This window comes from Aquarana catesbeiana, linkage group LG01 (assembly GCF_042186555.1).
Source record: "Aquarana catesbeiana isolate 2022-GZ linkage group LG01, ASM4218655v1, whole genome shotgun sequence".
NCBI classification, from domain to species: Eukaryota; Metazoa; Chordata; class Amphibia; order Anura; family Ranidae; genus Aquarana; species Aquarana catesbeiana.
Window position 1 is genome coordinate 792,262,714 of NC_133324.1, and position 17,715 is coordinate 792,280,428.

The 17,715-nt window shown below is 44.0% G+C and overlaps 1 long non-coding RNA gene across 1 annotated transcript in view; it reads right to left on the bottom strand.

Annotated features, from left to right (window-relative positions):
- Window positions 1-17,715, bottom strand: part of LOC141124041 (uncharacterized) — a 35,126-nt gene that overhangs the window by 6,020 nt on the left and 11,391 nt on the right. Inside the window, exon 3 of the long non-coding RNA XR_012240775.1 lies at window positions 15,124-15,364. This is a non-coding gene — a long non-coding RNA (uncharacterized lncRNA). The remainder of the gene's footprint in view (window positions 1-15,123; window positions 15,365-17,715) is intronic.

The following is a 17,715-nucleotide window of genomic DNA, read 5'->3' on the forward strand; positions in this document are numbered from 1 at the left end:
AAGATGGCCTAGGCTATAAGAAGATTGCCAAGACCCTAAAACTGAGCTGCAGCACGGTGGTCAAGACCATACAGCGGTTTAACAGGACAGGTTCCAGTCAGATCAGTCCTCGCCATGGTCGACCAAAGGAGTTGAGTGCACATGCTCAACATCATATCCAGAGGTTGTCTTTGGGAAATAGATGCATGAGTGCTGCCAGCATTGCTGCAGAGGTTGAAGTAGTGAGGGGTCAGCCTGTCAGTGCTCAGACCATACGACGAACACTGCATCAAATTGGTCTGCATGGCTGTCGTCCCAAAAGGAAACCTCTTCTAAAGATGATGCACAAAAAAACCCACAGTTTGCTGAAGACAAGCAGACTAAGGACATGGTTTACTGGAACCATGTCCTATGGTCTGATGAGACCAAGATAAACTTATTTGGTTCGGATTGTGTCAAGCATGTGTGGCAGCGACCAGGTGAGGAGTACAAAGACAAGTTTGTCATGCCTACAGTCAAGCATGGTGGTGGGAGTGTCAGGGTCTGGGGCTGCATGAGTGCTGCCCGCACTGGGGAGATACAGTTCATTGAGGGAACCATGAATGCCAACATGTACTGTGACATACTGAAGCAGAGCATGATCCCCTCCCTTAGGAGACTGGACCGCAGGGCAGTATTCCAGCATGATAACGACCCCAAACACACCTCCAAGACAACCACTGCCTTGCTAAAGAAGCCGAGGATAAAGGTGATGGACTGGCCAAGCATGTCTCCAGACCTAAACCCTATTGAGCATCTATGGGGCATCCTCAAATGAAAGGTGGAGGAGTGCAAGGTCTCTAACATCCACCACCTCCGTGATGTCGTCATGGAGGAGTAGAAGAGGACTCCAGTGGCAACCTGTGAAGCTCTGGTGAACATCATGCCCAAGAGGGTTAAGGCAGCACTGGAAAATAATGGTGGCCACACAAAATATTGACACTTTGTAGCCAATTTGGACATTTTCATATAGGGGTGTACTCACTTTTGTTGCCAGTGGTTTAGACATTAATGGCTGTGTGTTGAGTTATTTCGAGGGGACATGAAATTTACACTGTTATACAAGCTGTACACTGACTACTTTACATTGTAGCAAAGTGTAATTTCTTCAGTGTTGTCACATGATAAGATATAATAAAATATTTACAAAATTTGAGGGGTGTACTCACTTTTGTGAGATACTGTGTGTGTATATATATATATATATATATATATATATATATATATATATATATATATATATATATATATACTGTACATACACAAACACACACTCTTAAAAAATAATTATAAACAAACATTTTAAAATGTATTAAAACATGGATGGTGTCAGTAGAGCAGTGGATGGTTTCAGTCAGTAGAGCAGTGGACACATCAGTAGGACAGTGGATTGTGTCAGTCAGTAGGGCAGTGGACAGTGTCAGTAGGGCAGCGGACATTGCTAATAGGGCAGAAGACTGTTCATGTAGAGCATTAGATAGCCAATAGATAGTCAATTAGGTGTCAATAGGGCAGAAATTGGTGTCAATAGAGCAGTGGACATGTGAGTAGGGCAGTGGATGGTGTCAGTAGAGCAGTAGACAATGTCAACAGGGCGGAGATTGCTGTCAGCAGGGCAGTGAATTATGTCAGTAGTTTTTTATAATTTTTTTTACTATTATTTTTTTACAATTTAATTTTTTCATAATTTTTTTTTTACAATATTTTTTTTTGGGGGGGGGGGGCTTTGGTGAAATATCAAGGGTCTAAAAAGACCCCTGATGTCACATTTTTGACAAAGAGATTGAGGACAGAGATTTCTTAGACCCTTTCTCTGCAGTCTCAGCTGCACTGGACAGTGAATGTATTGGAAGCGCTCTGTGTTGAACAGTTTCGAGTCTGTTCACAAACGGAAGCATAGTAAACAAAGTTTACTATGCTTCAGTTATGAATGAACACAGTGATTCATTGGTATTGTTCACTCTGTGTTCATTCAGAAAAGGAAGGGGCCAGTAAATTACATATTTACTGATCCCTTCCACCGCTTTCCATCCTGAAACATCCCCTGCAGCAACTGGCAGGAGGGCCTGGGGTAGGGGGACCAGGCAGCAGTGGGAATCTGTGCCACATTAGGTGATTAGGATATGCCCAGGCACACCCCATGTGCACGCCTATGCAGCCACTACATCTAATGATTGATAAGCTGCAATATAATACATTTTTGGTTTTGGATTTTATACCGCTTTAATTACACTACATGAATCCTGGGCTTAATAAATAGGCCACAGATGGTCAGGAATGGATATATATCACATTGTTTTATTCAAACTGCAGAGGCATAGAAATGGATTTCTGACCCGTACTTTTTTTACAAAAGGAAAACGAGAGAGATGCAACTCTTGCTGATAGCCTAGAGGCACTAACTTCTAACAAACACAATCACATGCGCTCATTGTCTTATCACTACTGTTTCTACATAATCCCATCAAGCATCCCTCCTATGGTTTATAGGTCAAATCACACTTGGATATGTGAAAAATAATCTATGCAACATGCTTAAGAATTTATTAATTACTTTGTTAACTAGGTGAAAGGCGATGAAAAGCTCTATCCACTCACACACACACATAAAAAAAAACTGCTTTGGCGTACATGACTGTCTTGTTGGAAGCAACTTTGCTGCCTTTTGTGGCCACAGTTGTAAGACTGTAGGAGATGGTGTGAAATTCTAGTCATTACTACAGGAGTTTATGCCAGATATGAAAAATTTTCCAAAAGGTTTTCCATTTTGCTTCATACCGATAAAAATCAAGCTGTGAGACTTTATATCACAACGTGGAACCTGAGCTTGATAAATAGGCCCCAGATGGTCAGGAATGGATATATGTCACATTGTTTTATTCTAACTGCAGAGGCTTATAAATAGATTTCTGCCCCTCACTGTCTTACAAAAGTAAAATAAGAAAGATACAACTCTTGCTGATAGCCCAGAGGCACTAACTTCTAACAAACACTTATTCACATGCAGCCATCGTCTTATCACTGTTCTTTCTACATCTACTTTCCGTCTCACTTTTCTAAAAGAGTGGTTTTATCAACAGCCTTTAGAAGTGTGGATTATTATTATTATTATATAGGATTTATATAGTGCCAACAGTTTGCACAGTGCTTTAGGGCAGACAGTACAGTTACAATACAATACAGGAGGAATCAGAGGACCGCAAAATTCTTCGATTAATCGGTTAACATTACTGTTTAAAGTGTTACTAAACTCAGGAACCCTGCATTCACTATATCTGGTCTCCCACAGTACACAGAACAAGGAAATGCAATTATTTTAGTAAATATAAACTGCTAAATATCATATGGTGTCCAGACATCCCCTGGTTTCCAGGGACAGTCCCCGGACAGAGGACACTGTCCTTGGACCAAATCTATCCCCGGTTTTGTCCCTGCTTTGCAGGGCCGATCCTGGGCGGTTGCACCGCGAGCTGGGGCAGAGGGGGGGTGCCCAGGGCTGGCCCAACCATGGGGCTGTCTCAGAGCGGGGATGAGCGCTGCCGGATTATACAGAGCAGGAATCTCCCACTTACTCAGCTGTCAGAAGAGGTCCGGCCTCCTGGGCCGGTTCCTATGATAGGCAGCACACTGATGATGTCTATCATAGGAGGCAGGACTTCATCTCATGATAGCGGCCACACCGGGTAAACGGGAGATCCCTGCTCTGTATATTCTGGCTGCTCTCCTATGCACTGGTCAGGCTGCATTGATCGACAGGGGTAAGGCTGAGCTGATGGGCACTGAACAAGCTGAGCTGATGGGCACTGAACAGGCTGCATTAATGGACACTGAAAAGGCTGCAGTGATGGGCACTGAACAGGCTGCAGTGATGGGCACTGAACAGGCTGAGCTGATGAGCACTGAACAGGCTGCATTGATGGGCACTGAACAGGCTGTGCTGATGGACACTGAACAGACTGCATTGATGGGCACTGAACAGGCTGCAGTGATGGGCACTGAACAGGCTGAGCTGATGGGCACTGATCAGGCTGCATTGATGGGCACTGATCAGGCTGAGCTAATGGGCACTGAACAGGCTGCATTGACAGGCACTGAACAAACCTAATTTGCAAATTTGTAGAATGAGCATATCATGGCCGCACTGAGGACTTTTTCTGAGACTTTATCTAATAAGTCGGAAGGGAAAGGTTCACAAATCATCTACAATTTAAAGGACATTTTGAGTAATTATTGCATTGTCTACCTTAAACGTATTACACCAGAAAAAAATAATTCTTAGGTCTTGGGAAATCTCTGCTAAACTCAGTTCATTGGTGGTAAGTGGGAAAATACACTGGTGGTCATTGGGAAGAATGTCCTAGTTGTAGACAGTTCAAAAATCATTTGTGGGGGCGCATGCGCGGCTTCAAGGAAGATGGACGCTTGAGTCTGTAGCTCCGCTCCGCTCAGGACTTCAACGGCTTCCAGAGGGCCATTTACAGCGTTATCAACCCTCATCTTAACACCCCTCAAGCCATCAACACACGGTGCATGCCTGCGAGGAAAAAGAAATCCGGAGTTTCCTCTCAAAACACCCTAACCCACTATCTCCTCCGCACGAGGGATCGGCTCAGCATGTCGCAAGATGGCGCCGCCGGGAAAGGAAGATCTCCTGCTCCAGCTTCCCCGCCTCGACTGAGTTCCTCTCCCTCCGCAAACAGGACGGGTGAGTCCCATACAACTCTCTCTAAGGCAGATCTGGATGTCAGCCTGGAGACCATGTATACTAGATTGGCCACGAAATTTCAAACAGAGCTGCATAAAACTTCTCACACATTATCCCAGGAAATCGCGGCCTTAGGCTCACGCACTGAGCTCCTTGAAACTAAACATGACGAGCTAGCCTTAGCGTACAATGACCTCAGCCGTGAGCATGAATCCCTGACCCAGGCTCTGTCAGCCATCCAAACACAAGTCGAAGATCTCGACAATAGAAATAGACGCAATAATTTGCGTCTGAGAGGCATCCCCGAGACCGAAACTGAATTGATCCCAACAGTGATAAGACTGTTCAAATCACTCCTTCCAGAACGGGACTCTGCGGCATTTAAATGTGACCGTATTCATAGAGCCTTACGCCCAAAACCACCAGATGATAAACCTCCCAGGGACATTGTCCTCTGTATGAAGGACTTTCTCATCAAGGAGGAAATCTTAAGAGCTGCCCGGAACCAACCCCGGATAACGCTGGACGACCGCCTTATCCAGATTTACCCGGACATTTCTCCAACAACCCTGGACAGAAGAAGAAGTCTAAAGGAAATCACCACTGCACTACAATCGGCTCATATCCGCTACAGATGGGGCTTTCCATTTAAATTACATGTCCCACATAATGGCACCACTTTTACAGCCACCACCCTACAGGAAGGCCATGAAATCCTGGTAAAGCTCGGCCTCCTAGATGCAGCCGTGATTCGTCGCCCTCCTTCTACTCCCCGCCAAGCGCCCATCTGGCAAACACCACCACCCAGAAGAGACAGGAGAAGGATTCGATATGACATCGGAGAGGATCCCGTCATCCCTCCTCGCTGAAGAATTGCTGATGCCCATAATTTTTGATCACACTGCACCTATTCTGTTCCGTATCATCTTAGTGCGACTGTCCCTTGGAGCTGTTTGATGTGTTCCCCTCCCAGAGAGCAAAGATTTTTTTTATTTTTACGGTTTTGCTGGGATTGAGACCTAGTTGTCTCGTAAGTTGCTGTTTTTGCATCAGGAAGAGAACTTTCTTTCTCTTCTCTCTACCTGATCCAGTTTGGATGCGGTCTTCCACATCCTGGTTTTGTTTTTTTTGTTTTTGTTGCTATTTTTTCCTCTCTTTATTTTTTTGGTTTTTAAGTATTAATAACCATTACTTTACAGCTTGTCAGCTAACGCAAAGCCTGAAACTTTTTTTGATATTATTGTACCCTCATGAAACCACCAAACCTGTTGTTGTTGCTTCTCAGATTGTTATGTTTACTCCTGGGGTAGATGGCTGGTCGGATGGGAGAGTGGAGGCACCCCTGCTGGATACACTACACCCTAATTTGAATACACAATATTATCCTCTAGGATGGCACATTTTAAACCCTCTATCACTAGATAGGTCCCAATTAACTGAAAATGGCTATCACATGTATCTCACATAACGTGAAGGGATTCAACTCCCCTACGAAGAGACGTAAGGCATTTGACATGTATGGGCAGATTGGTGCTAAGATTCTTCTGTTACAGGAGACACACTTTGCCCATACCTCACACCCTAAATTCTTCCATAGAAACTTTCCCCAATCGTTTTACTCCCTTTATTCATCCAAGAGCAGGGGTGCCGCCATCTTCCTTCATTCTTCTCTTCCAATGGAGGTTAAACAATGTTTTAAAGACAAAGATAGCAGATTTGTGATTATAAAAGGGGTGCTACATAATAGAGAGATAACTATCGCCAGTGTATACGCCCCGAATGACGCACCCGCCTCCTTTTTCAAATCATTTTTTTGATAAACTGACCTACTTGAATTCTCCTCATATCATAATAGGAGGAGACTTCAACCTAGTAGCTAATCCTTCTCTGGATAGATCCTCCTCTACTGTGATCTCCAAGGCGTTCCCCAGGTCTCTAACCCAGGGCCTCTTAGATCACCAACTGGTTGACACTTGGAGAACTCATAATATAGGGCACAAGGAATTTACCTTTTACTCGCACCCCCATAAAGCTACGCCAGATTAGATTACATATATACTTCCCCAATTATATTGGCGAATTCCACCAAAGCTACGATTTACCCCTGTGTTTGGTCAGACCATCATGTGACATCTTTTACCACCGAATTTATAGGGTTGGCCCCTACACCATACACTTGGAGACTGAACGAGGCATTACTTTCAGACGTTCTCGTTGAATCTGAAACCGCTAAAGCAATTGATGAATACTTTTCCCTTAACGCCCTCCCTGACACCCCCCTCCCCATTTTATGGACAGCCCACAAAGCCGTCATAAGGGGTAAATCGATCAGCATAGCCTCTTCTCACAATAAGAACCACAGACAAAAGATTTTATCTCTTACTACAGACCTGGATCGCATTTACAAAAACACTAACATATTAGGCTTAGAATCCACTAGGAAAATAATAGACCAAAAGCGCCTCGAACTAGACTCCCTTTTAGCCTCCAAAATTGAAAAAGACCTCCGCTGGTCCAAAGCCAAAATTCTATTACACAACAACACCTCCTCTACCCTATTCGCAAGAAAGCTTCACCAGTCATTCCGCCCCACGCATGTCTATAAACTTTCCTCAAATACAGGCCCACCCATTTCTCACCCCAAGGAGGTCCTCCAAATTTTCGAACAATTTTATTCCTCCCTCCTCTCTCCAAACCCAAACCCCCCTTCCCCTGCAGACGACGCATGGTTTCAAGACCTCCACATTCCCTCCCTCTCAACTTCACAGACTGAGAAACTCAATGCCCCCATCACCCCTTCAGAAGTTCTCAACGTCATTAAATCCCTAAAATCTGGCTCTGCCCCTGGCCCTGATGGCTTTTCAGCCATTTATTACAAAAAATTCGCCACCTTACTCTCCCCTGGCTTAGTTCAATTATTCAATTGGATCCTACAAGGAGGGGACTTCCCGGAGGAAATGTTACTCGCAAACATGTCCCTGATTCCCAAGCCCAATAAAAATCATCTACTCCCCCAAAATTATAGGCCGATATCCGTCATGAACATTGATGTAAAAATTTTCAGCCGAATCCTTGCAGACAGGTTGGCCTCCATAATCTCCTCTCTTATCTCACCATTCCAGTCTGGTTTCATCCCCCATAGATTCATAACAGATAACATTAGATTAGCCTCTAACATTATCCAAGACTCCAATTTAAACTCTCGTCAATTATTTCTACTTAGCCTAGACATACACAAGGCATTCGATAGTGTCTCCTGGAGCTATCTTAATACACTCTTGCAACGAATGGGATTCCAGGAGGAATTTCTACAGGGGTTCCGTGCCCTTTATGTGAACCCCAAAACACGAATTAAAATCCCGGGATGCAATTCCGAGTTCTTCCCCATTGGTAGAGGCACTCGCCAGGGCTGCCCACTCTCCCCACTGATTTTTGCCCTCGCCCTCGAACCCCTTGCCATCGCGATCCTTAACAATCAAAATATCTCAGGTTACACCAAGGGCTCATCATCCTATAAATTTTGTATGTACGCAGACGACGTCCTTTTGTTTCTAACGAACCCTCACATTTCCCTACCTAATCTCCTCCAAACTCTTTCACACTTTGCCGGGGTCTCCGGCCTTAAGGTCAATGTCTCGAAATCGATCGCCCTACCTCTGGGCTTTTCCCCAGATGAAATTCAACAATTTAAAAATACCTTCCATTTTGTGTGGAGGGATACTTCTCTATCATATCTGGGCATTGATCTGGCCGGAGACTTCGGCAAACTTTTTGACCATAATTACCCCCCTATGATTTCTAAACTGAAGAAAACACTCCACTCTTGGTCTCAGCTGCGTATCTCATTCCTAGGTAGAATCACAGCCCTTAGAATGGTGATACTTCCCAGATTGTTGTACCTCTTCCGTTCCCTCCCCATCAGGGTTTCTAAATCTTACCTCCTCACCTTTCAAATATACATGAACAAATTTATCTGGCAAGATAAACCCCCTAGGTTTGCCAAAGAGGTTCTCTATCGTTCCTCTAAAAGGGGAGGCTTAGGGGTTCCCCGTATCTGGCTTTACTTCATTGCTTGCAGACTTGCGCAACAAGCTCAGTGGAACATTAGAGATTCCAGGGTCCCTTGGGTAAAGTTCGAACAAGACTCTATCTCTCCATTGTACCTACCAGGTTTGACGTGGTCTTCCTGCCCTCTCCTTACAGAAGTCTCTAACAAAAACCTAATAGTCGCAGTCAGTTTAGCACTATGGAACACATATAAGAAAAAATACAATCTCATTTCCCAACCATCCCTGGGTGCCTCTTATATTGGTGACCCAAGATTCCCAACTGCCTTTACTCATCCGGAATTGTTTGACGGATGGACCCAACATAACCTGATCACATTAAACGACTTCTTAGAAAACTCCAAACTGATTTCATTTGCGTCCTTTAAAGCCCGTTTTCTTATCCCGGATAGGGAATTTTATCACTTCCTTCAGATAAGACATTTTTTTCAACACCACTACCCCCCCCCCTACTCAGCAGACTCTACTTTATATGAGGATGTGTGACGTGCGGCTCCTCGTCAGAGGGGCCTTATCTCACAGATCCATAGTTCCCTGGTCATGGTTGAGGACTCTCCGACCCTGAAATACAGATCACTTTGGGAACAAGACCTAGCACTGGACCAAGATGTCATAGACTGGGACAGGGGATGGTTGAACATATGTAAATGCTCAAAATCCCTTTCTATAAAAGAAACTGCCATTAAGCTAACAACCAGATGGTATTATACCCCTACACGCATACAAAAACTCTTCCCTCACTCCTCTCCTTTCTGCTTCAGAGGCTGCTCTAAATTAGGTACATACATTCACATCTTTTGGGAATGTGAAAAATTGCAACCTACCTGGAAGGAGGTTCTAACTATGATAGACAAATTGGTGGGAAGCCCTGTTCACCTCACCTTCCATCATTGCATTTTATTTCAAGATATCCCTGAGATCTCCAAACCCCAGATGAGGTTAATTCACTCAATATGCATTGCTACGCTCTGGGGTATAGCTCTTCACTGGAAATCCTCTTCAATTCCCTTTGCACAAATTATTTCTCGTATAGATTCTATTAAGAAAACTGAGAAAATATTTCACACCCTTCATGACTCTATACCCATTTTTGACATTAAATGGAATCCATGGTTCCTTTTCAGGCTACAAGACTGACCATGCAACATCCAACATAACTAAGCTATATTTTATTTCGGTTATCCTGTTTTGGTTCTCTGTTTTAAGGTTTCTTTCTTCTTTGTTTTTCCTTCATAATTTTTTATGATTTGTTTCTGGTTCCCTCCCCCTTTTTGATTTTATTATGTTGATTTCGCTGAATTATGATATCCTACAAACGCTGAATGTAATTCAATTTATCTGTTGCCGTGATACATGCTGCTCATAGACATCAATGTAAATATGCTTGCTAATTCTGACTTACTGCGGCTGTCAAGTTTCACTGTAGGTTATCGCTCTTAATACATCCTTACATGTATGTGTATTTCTTTCAACAATCTCAATAAAAACCTTTTGAAAACAAAAAAAAAATCATTTGTGCCATGCTTCACCAAAGTGTCATTGTCCCCAGAACTTTGCAGGCACCATTAAATGTGAGGCAAATCAGCCACAACTCAAGGAACCCCTGGCAACCTCTAGAGGACTTCAATAAAACACTGGCTGAGAATGGCTGCATTAAATTTTCTTTTTTTTTTTTTTTTTATCCAAAAAAAAGTTTTTATTGAAAAACAAGTACATACAGTCCAAGAAATCCACAATTAAATTGTACATAGTAGCCTAATCAGGCATAGTTCCATAGAAGAATCACGCTCATACAAAAGTATAAAGTACATCCCACTGTTAGAAAATAAGATAGGAATTGATATCACTGCCTCCTACTTATGGAAATTCCAACCCTCTATCTGTAACCATCCCGAGCCCAGAGCTCCAATCAGGGCTAATGCGGGGTGCACCATGCCTTCAGCCGTTATTAAGGTGCAGTAATCTATCCATGACCAGGTCCTCCGGAGCTAACCCAGGAGTGCCTAGCCATGGTTCCCATAGTTTTTCAAATTTTCTTGAACATCCCCTGTGTTGGTATATAATTTTCTACATTCTTAATATATGTCCTAGTGCGGTAATCCATTCCTTGACTGAGGGAGGCGTTTCAGATTTCCAGTGTACCATGATTAGCTTACGGGCCACAAAAAGGGCTCTAGTTAAAGCTTCCCTGACGTGGGGTTCCCACTCTAGTTCATCTAACACATTCAAAATACAGTGTCTAGGGTCCAGCGGAATTGAGACCCCAAACACTGCGTTCAGCGTGTCCACCACCCCCCTCCAGTACACATGCAATCTGGGACATCTCCATAGCATATGTATTAAATCTCCATGATCTCTCTTACATCTAGTACAGGTTGGGGTGGAAAGAAGTCCCATATTATGTAGCCTATGGGGTGTATAATACGCTCTCAGAAGTGTATATAGTTGCGTTAGTCTTTGCGTTACATTCAGTGAACATATGGAAACTGACTGCAAGACCTCCTCCCATTGATCCTCATCTAAGGGTCCAACATCCAACTCCCATTTCCCCTTTACTGTCAAAGGATGCTTTAGAAGGTATTTGTGGAGCAGGGTGCTATAGCTCTGGGAAATGAATCCTTTAGAGGTCTCCGCCCCTTTAAGCAAATCGACCAAAGGGTTCGAGCTGGTATGCCAATCAGAGGTTTTTGACTGTGCTTCAAATGCGTGTCTAAGTTGCATATAATAAAAAAGCATGGAGGACGGAAGACTATATAGGTCCCTTAAATTGTCAAATGAACGCAATTTGCCCTCACTTATGATTTGCTTTAGGTAGAGAATGCCAAACCTCTTCCACCTTTCCGCATGTTGCAGTTTAGCAAGTTCTGGGTAGGATTCATTTCCCCATATAGGACTATACTCGTTGATACCTGTCGCCTCCTGAATGTACTTAGTTTTGTTCCATATTTTTTGTATGAGGGCATAAGTGGGGAAACATTTCTGAGGCTTCCTAAAGGCCGCGGCCTCTAAAGCCGTGGGAACGGATTTACCCCCTATCGTATGTAGCATTATATATTCTGAAGCGCTAGGGACCCTGGCCGTAGACTCCCCCTCCACGGCCATGGTGCCTATTAAATGTTGCATTTGCGATGACAAGTAATAAAGCCATGGATTTGGCAATGCAAGTCCACCCTCATCTTTAGGGCGTTGTAAGTTTTCTAGTTTTATCCTTGATGGGCGGTTCTTCCAGATCAGTTCATGAAAAATGGCATTAATTATTCTGAATATCTTAAGTGGGATGACTACCGGTGAATTATGTAGTATGTATAGCAGTTGAGGCATTAGAATCATTTTAATTAGATTCACTTTGCCTGCAACCGATATACCCAGAGCATTCCAGGTTTTAACTCGTAGACGAAATCGAGCCAGTAGTGGGGAAATATTCAACTGACTATATTCCCTAATCTTAGGAGAAACCTGTATCCCCAAGTATCTGAAGGAAGCGGACACAGGGATTCCCCCAACTTTCTCTTCATTTAATAATCTTGCATCATCTATTGGCATTAGGGCTGACTTGGTCCAGTTTATTTTAAGGCCCGAAAAATCCCCAAAGCGAACCACTGTATCCATTGTGTTTTTTAGGGAGTGGTCAGTATCACCCAAAAGAATCATAGTATCATCCGCATAGAGCATCACCTTCTCCTGTCTGTCACCATAGCAGAAGCCGGTGATATCTCCGCAGTCTCTGATCCGTATTGCCAACGGCTCTATGGCTAGAGCAAACAGCAGGGGGGACAAAGGGCACCCCTGCCGTGTACACCGCCCCAGAGCAAAGGGCAGTGACATTCTACCCGCCTCTCTAATTATCGCCTGAGGGCAATGATATAATAAACGCACCCAAGAAATATATATCTCTCCAAAACCAAATCTCCTCATTACCTCCCATAGGTATGGCCATTCCACACTGTCAAAGGCTTTCATTGCGTCCAGAGACAGCAATGCCCTCTTACCTTTATTATCCGGTGGGGACTGCATGTTAAGATATAGTCTCCTAAGGTTTATTGCTGTTGATTTGTTGGGCATAAATCCCGCCTGATCAGAGTGTATAATTGAGGCAACAGCCTTATTCAACCTGATAGCCAAAACCTTTGCCAATATTTTGATGTCTGACTGCAATAGGGATATCGGTCTATATGAGGCCGGGTCTGCGGGGTCCTTGCCTGGTTTTAAAATTAATACAATGTGGGCTCTAGACATGGAGGGTGGTAGGGTATTATGCTTCCTAGCGGTAAGAAATACATTTAAGAGCTTGGGGAGTAATATCTCAGAATAGGTTTTATAGATTTCCATAGGGATACCATCCCCCCCAGGGGCCTTACAGTTAGGGAATGCAGCCACCGCCTCCTGCATCTCATCAAGAGTCAGAGGGGCGTCTAATTCTTTCCTCTGGGAGTCCGTAAGCTGTGGAAATACAATGCCATCCAAGTAACTGGACAGCTCCTCGGAGCTATATCTGGAAGAGGAGCAGTATATCTGCTCATAGAACTCTGCCAACGTCTGGAGTACCTGATCTGGGGAGTGTACCAGACGACCGTCAGCCCTCCTTATGGACCCGATTGCCGGAGATCTCTTATCAGAATTGGCTATTCTAGCTAAAAGGCGTCCGGTCGTTTCCCCTTCCTCAAAAAAGGCAGTCTTAGAAAAAAAACTCTTTTTGTTCGCCGAGGAGGTCAGCAGGTGCTCATAAGCTGATTGAGCCGACTGCCAAGCCTCCCTTGCGGAGTCAGTTGGGTCTTGGACATACTTTGCCTCAAGGGAGCAGGCATGGGATTCCAGTGTGTCCCGCAGCGCTTCAGAATGTTTCTTAATCTTGGTGACCTCATTACTAAGTATTTTCTTAAGGTGCGTTTTGAAGCCCTCCCATTCTGCAAGGGCAGACAATGAAAATAACTTTTTTATGTTGCTTTCTAAGTTCTCAGGGGAGGTAAAAAGCTGAAGCCAAAAGGCATTAAATTTCCACGGTACCTTAGGGAGTGTGGATTGGTGGGATACAATAAGGTTTATCACCAAATAGGAGTGATCAGATACACACCGAGGTTTGTACGAAATGTCTAGCACCGAGGAGAGCATAGCCGGGTTACCCACTGCCAAATCTATTCTAGATAAGAAACCGTGTGATTTCGAGAAACAGGAGAACTGTTTAGCAGTGGGATTCCGGTGTCTCCACAAATCCAGCCATCCCACCTCCTGTAGCAATCTAGCCAGCGGAGTTAGCCTATGAGGAGCTGGGGTGCTCGGGCCCAGGTGTTTATCCAGGGCCTGAACCAGCCAGCTGTTGAAATCGCCCACCAGCAGTAACGGGAGATCCGACTTCCCCTCCAGAAATTCCAGGAGGAGCCGGAGTACCCGATCATTAAACGGGGGAGGGATGTACACACAAGCCAGAATACATTTCAGGATACCAATGCGACAATGCAAAAATACAAATCTACCCTCCTGATCTATTTTGGACTCAAATTCCTGATAGTCCAGGGAGCTGTGTATCAGCACACTCACCCCCCGAGAAAAGGAGGGGTGAGTGGAGTGGTACGACCACCCGATCCACCTATATCTCATACAACTTATAGAATCAGACGTTAAATGTGTTTCCTGCAAGCAAATAACCGCAGGATAAAACTTTTTCAGACATGAGAAAATCATAGTGCGTTTCAGGGGGGAGTTCATGCCCCTAACGTTCCAGGAGATCACCGGTGAACCCGCCATGGCAAAAACACTGTTAGTTGTGAGGGAAGGTTAGAGGGTGGCTTGCCTGCACAGAGACCACCAAAATCCTGTTGGGAGAGATTGCAGCAGGCTTGAGTGAAATCAAAATAGCAGATGGTTAGTGGGAGTGAGATTCTTGGACTGCGGTAAAAAACAGGCTGTATAGAATAACATAGCACAATGGTGCCAACAAACAGCAGTGCAACTGCACTAAGGTATTTCCTTTTGTGATTTGGCGCTCTCACTCCTGTGAGAGAGCAGGCAAAAATAAACAAAGTAGGCATCCTGATGAGCCATGCCAACGGGGTAGGCCCATAGGGCCCAACACGGCCTAAAAACAGACCAACTAATACTTCAGACATCACAAGTCTAGTAAAGGGGGTTTCACAGTTCAGTTCCTTTCACTGAAGAAATATGGGATGATTCCCGGCACTTGGGTAACTTTGAAGAGGTCAGGTGAGTTGGTAGGTTATGGTAAAAAGGTGTAAAAACAAAGAAAAACCAAAGACGGCATGGTAGTGACTTTGTGGACCAGAAAAGGCAGCAAAAAAGAGAGAGTGTGGCATCTCAATGTGTGGACAGCGCTCTTACCATCTGGAAGTATGTCCCGTTCAGTCACCTTCCACCTCAGCACGGTGACGTCGCAGTGCTTGTTCATTATGGTCCAACCAGGCGGCAGCCTCTCTGGCAGAGTCGAAGAATTGTGCATGTCCTTCCGCAGTTACTCGGAGCTTCGCCGGGTATAGCATAGCGTATGGCAGTTGCAAAGCTCTTAGGCGCCTCTTCACATCGCTGAACTTAGCTCTATTTCTTTGCACCTCGGCCGAAAAGTCTGGATAGAAAGACACTCTTATTAAATTTTCTTTAAAGTGTAACTCCACTTTTGTTGAGAAAAATATTCCCCCTGGGTAATCTGTGCACAGTGCAAGGATAATAACAACCTTTGTTGCAGATTCCTACCTTTTGTTATTCTGAAGAAATCCCTGTATTTTCCTCTGTGCCTCTGGTCTGAGTGGGTCTAATGGGAGTGGTTTCATAATTATCAGTCAGCTGTGACACTAATGAGGAAAGCTGCTGGGACTGCATCCCTTTAGGCCGGGTTCACACTATTGTGAATTCAATGCAGGATCCCTGCATTCAATTCGCAATAGCAGGAGAACGTGACCGGCTCTCTATGGAGCCGGTTCACATATCTCCGATGTGGCTTATTTGGAATATCTCAACAAAAATGACATTTTTGTTGCAGGGGATGCCTGAAATCTGACTTCTGGGAATATTGGTGATCCAATCACACAAACAGGAATTTATGTTTCTGGGGAGTAGATAGTACACATTCTGTGTACAGAACAACTCCATGTAGCCATATTGCTTTGCATTTATCGAAAATTACAGCGGCTGCAGATTGAAAAGGAAAGGTAATTTTTAATAACATTCAATTACAATATGACTTGTATTACAATTCTACACGCTATATTAATTTTTCTTTATTTGCTATTTTTGTTCCCACGAAAGAGTGGAGTTACCCTTTTACAAAAAATGTTTTATATTTTGGATAGAGTTGGGAATGGTGAACGGGCCTGTCAGGCTTGTTTTTGCAATCTTTGTATCATTTGGGGGATTTCCCTTCATTTCTTGTTTTGTAGACACAACACAAAGTGAGAAAATATTTCTTCAAGGTGAGGGAAATCCTCTCTCAGACAATTCTCACCAGGACAAGTGTCCCCATTGGAAGATTTTCCCTCTATTCTAGTTCTATTGAAAACACACAATTTTGGATTATCCCTCATTTTCAGTCATGGGGACAATGGTCATCAGGTGAAATAATGAGGGTGGATCTTCACAGCGGGAATACCCTCAGCAATACATCCCTCACAAAGTATGTAACCCTTTCACACTTTATTCAAACCAAAATAAACCAGTTTAGGCTATATATACACTTTAAAGGTCATTTTAATTCGACTTTCTGAGTTTTACACATTTGCTATTCCATACATTTTTCATACTGTATTTAACATAGAGATTTGTAGAAAAGATGCATTCGGAGGCTTGGTTCAATTTCTTCTTTTTTAATAGCCCATTTGTAGATTCTTTTTTTTATAATGTGGGTTTGTGTTTTTCCAGCACACCTGAAGATGACACACATCGCTCACCCAGCATTTACCAACACACCTTGAGGTATTTTAAATAATTTTTTCAAGCCAAGCATAGGCTAAAAGATGAAAGGATTAGCAAGTGTATTTATACAATCAATCAATAAAACAATAACTTTACTCTGATAGTTATGGTTAAACACCTGCGGTATTGTCTCCTTTAATCCTGCTGAGACAGTCCCTCTTTAACTTCTAACAAGCGATGGGGGGTGCTCTCTAGTACAGTGTGATCACCAGGTAACCAAATCACACCTCACACCTTCCCAGGAAGAAATTTTCCATCTCTGAGGCAAGGTCCTGTGCAATGAGCAGTCTCTCCCAATTGTGGTCAGCTATGGTAGGGTTCTGTTCAGCCAACAGCAGCAGTCCAGGCTTTTTCTGACTCCCTGCTAGCTTTAGGATTGTCCTCCCCTCTCCTCTCAGCAGCCTGCAGACCCATTCTTTCTTGCTTAGTTGCATTGCCCAATACTGTCCTCCAGGATCAATCCACACACAGCCACGACGGCGCCCCCTCGGCACTGGAGACACTCTATATATGTGCACTGCAAAGTGGTCACCCTAAAGATGGCTACTGCACTTCTGTATTACTGAATATTCAGTTTAACCCTGTCCACACTGCAGAAGGATAACACAGCAGCAACAAAGGAAGAACCTCCACAGCAGTTTTCAACTACAGTCCAAGTGTCAGGAAGGCACTAGCACTAGTACAGCTATAGCTTCTAGATGTCTACCGGTGTGCAGGCGCAGATGTGGGGGTGCCCGTTTGCCTGTGCATAACTGTGTGTGAATGCGCATTCACACACCTGCGCTTACCCTGCGCTAATGTTGGCGCGAATTACACTATTTAAACTCCAGCAGTGCTATCAGCCAGTATTGTCTGATTCACAGTTATTACCTGTGTTCCTATATTGACTCCTGTTATTGACTTGCCTTGACCTTGCTTGAACGCTTCTTGTCCTGACCTTGGTCTGTCTCTGGATTTGCTCTGTCTCCTGTTCATCTGCCTGATTCAACGTTGCTGACCCTTGCTTGT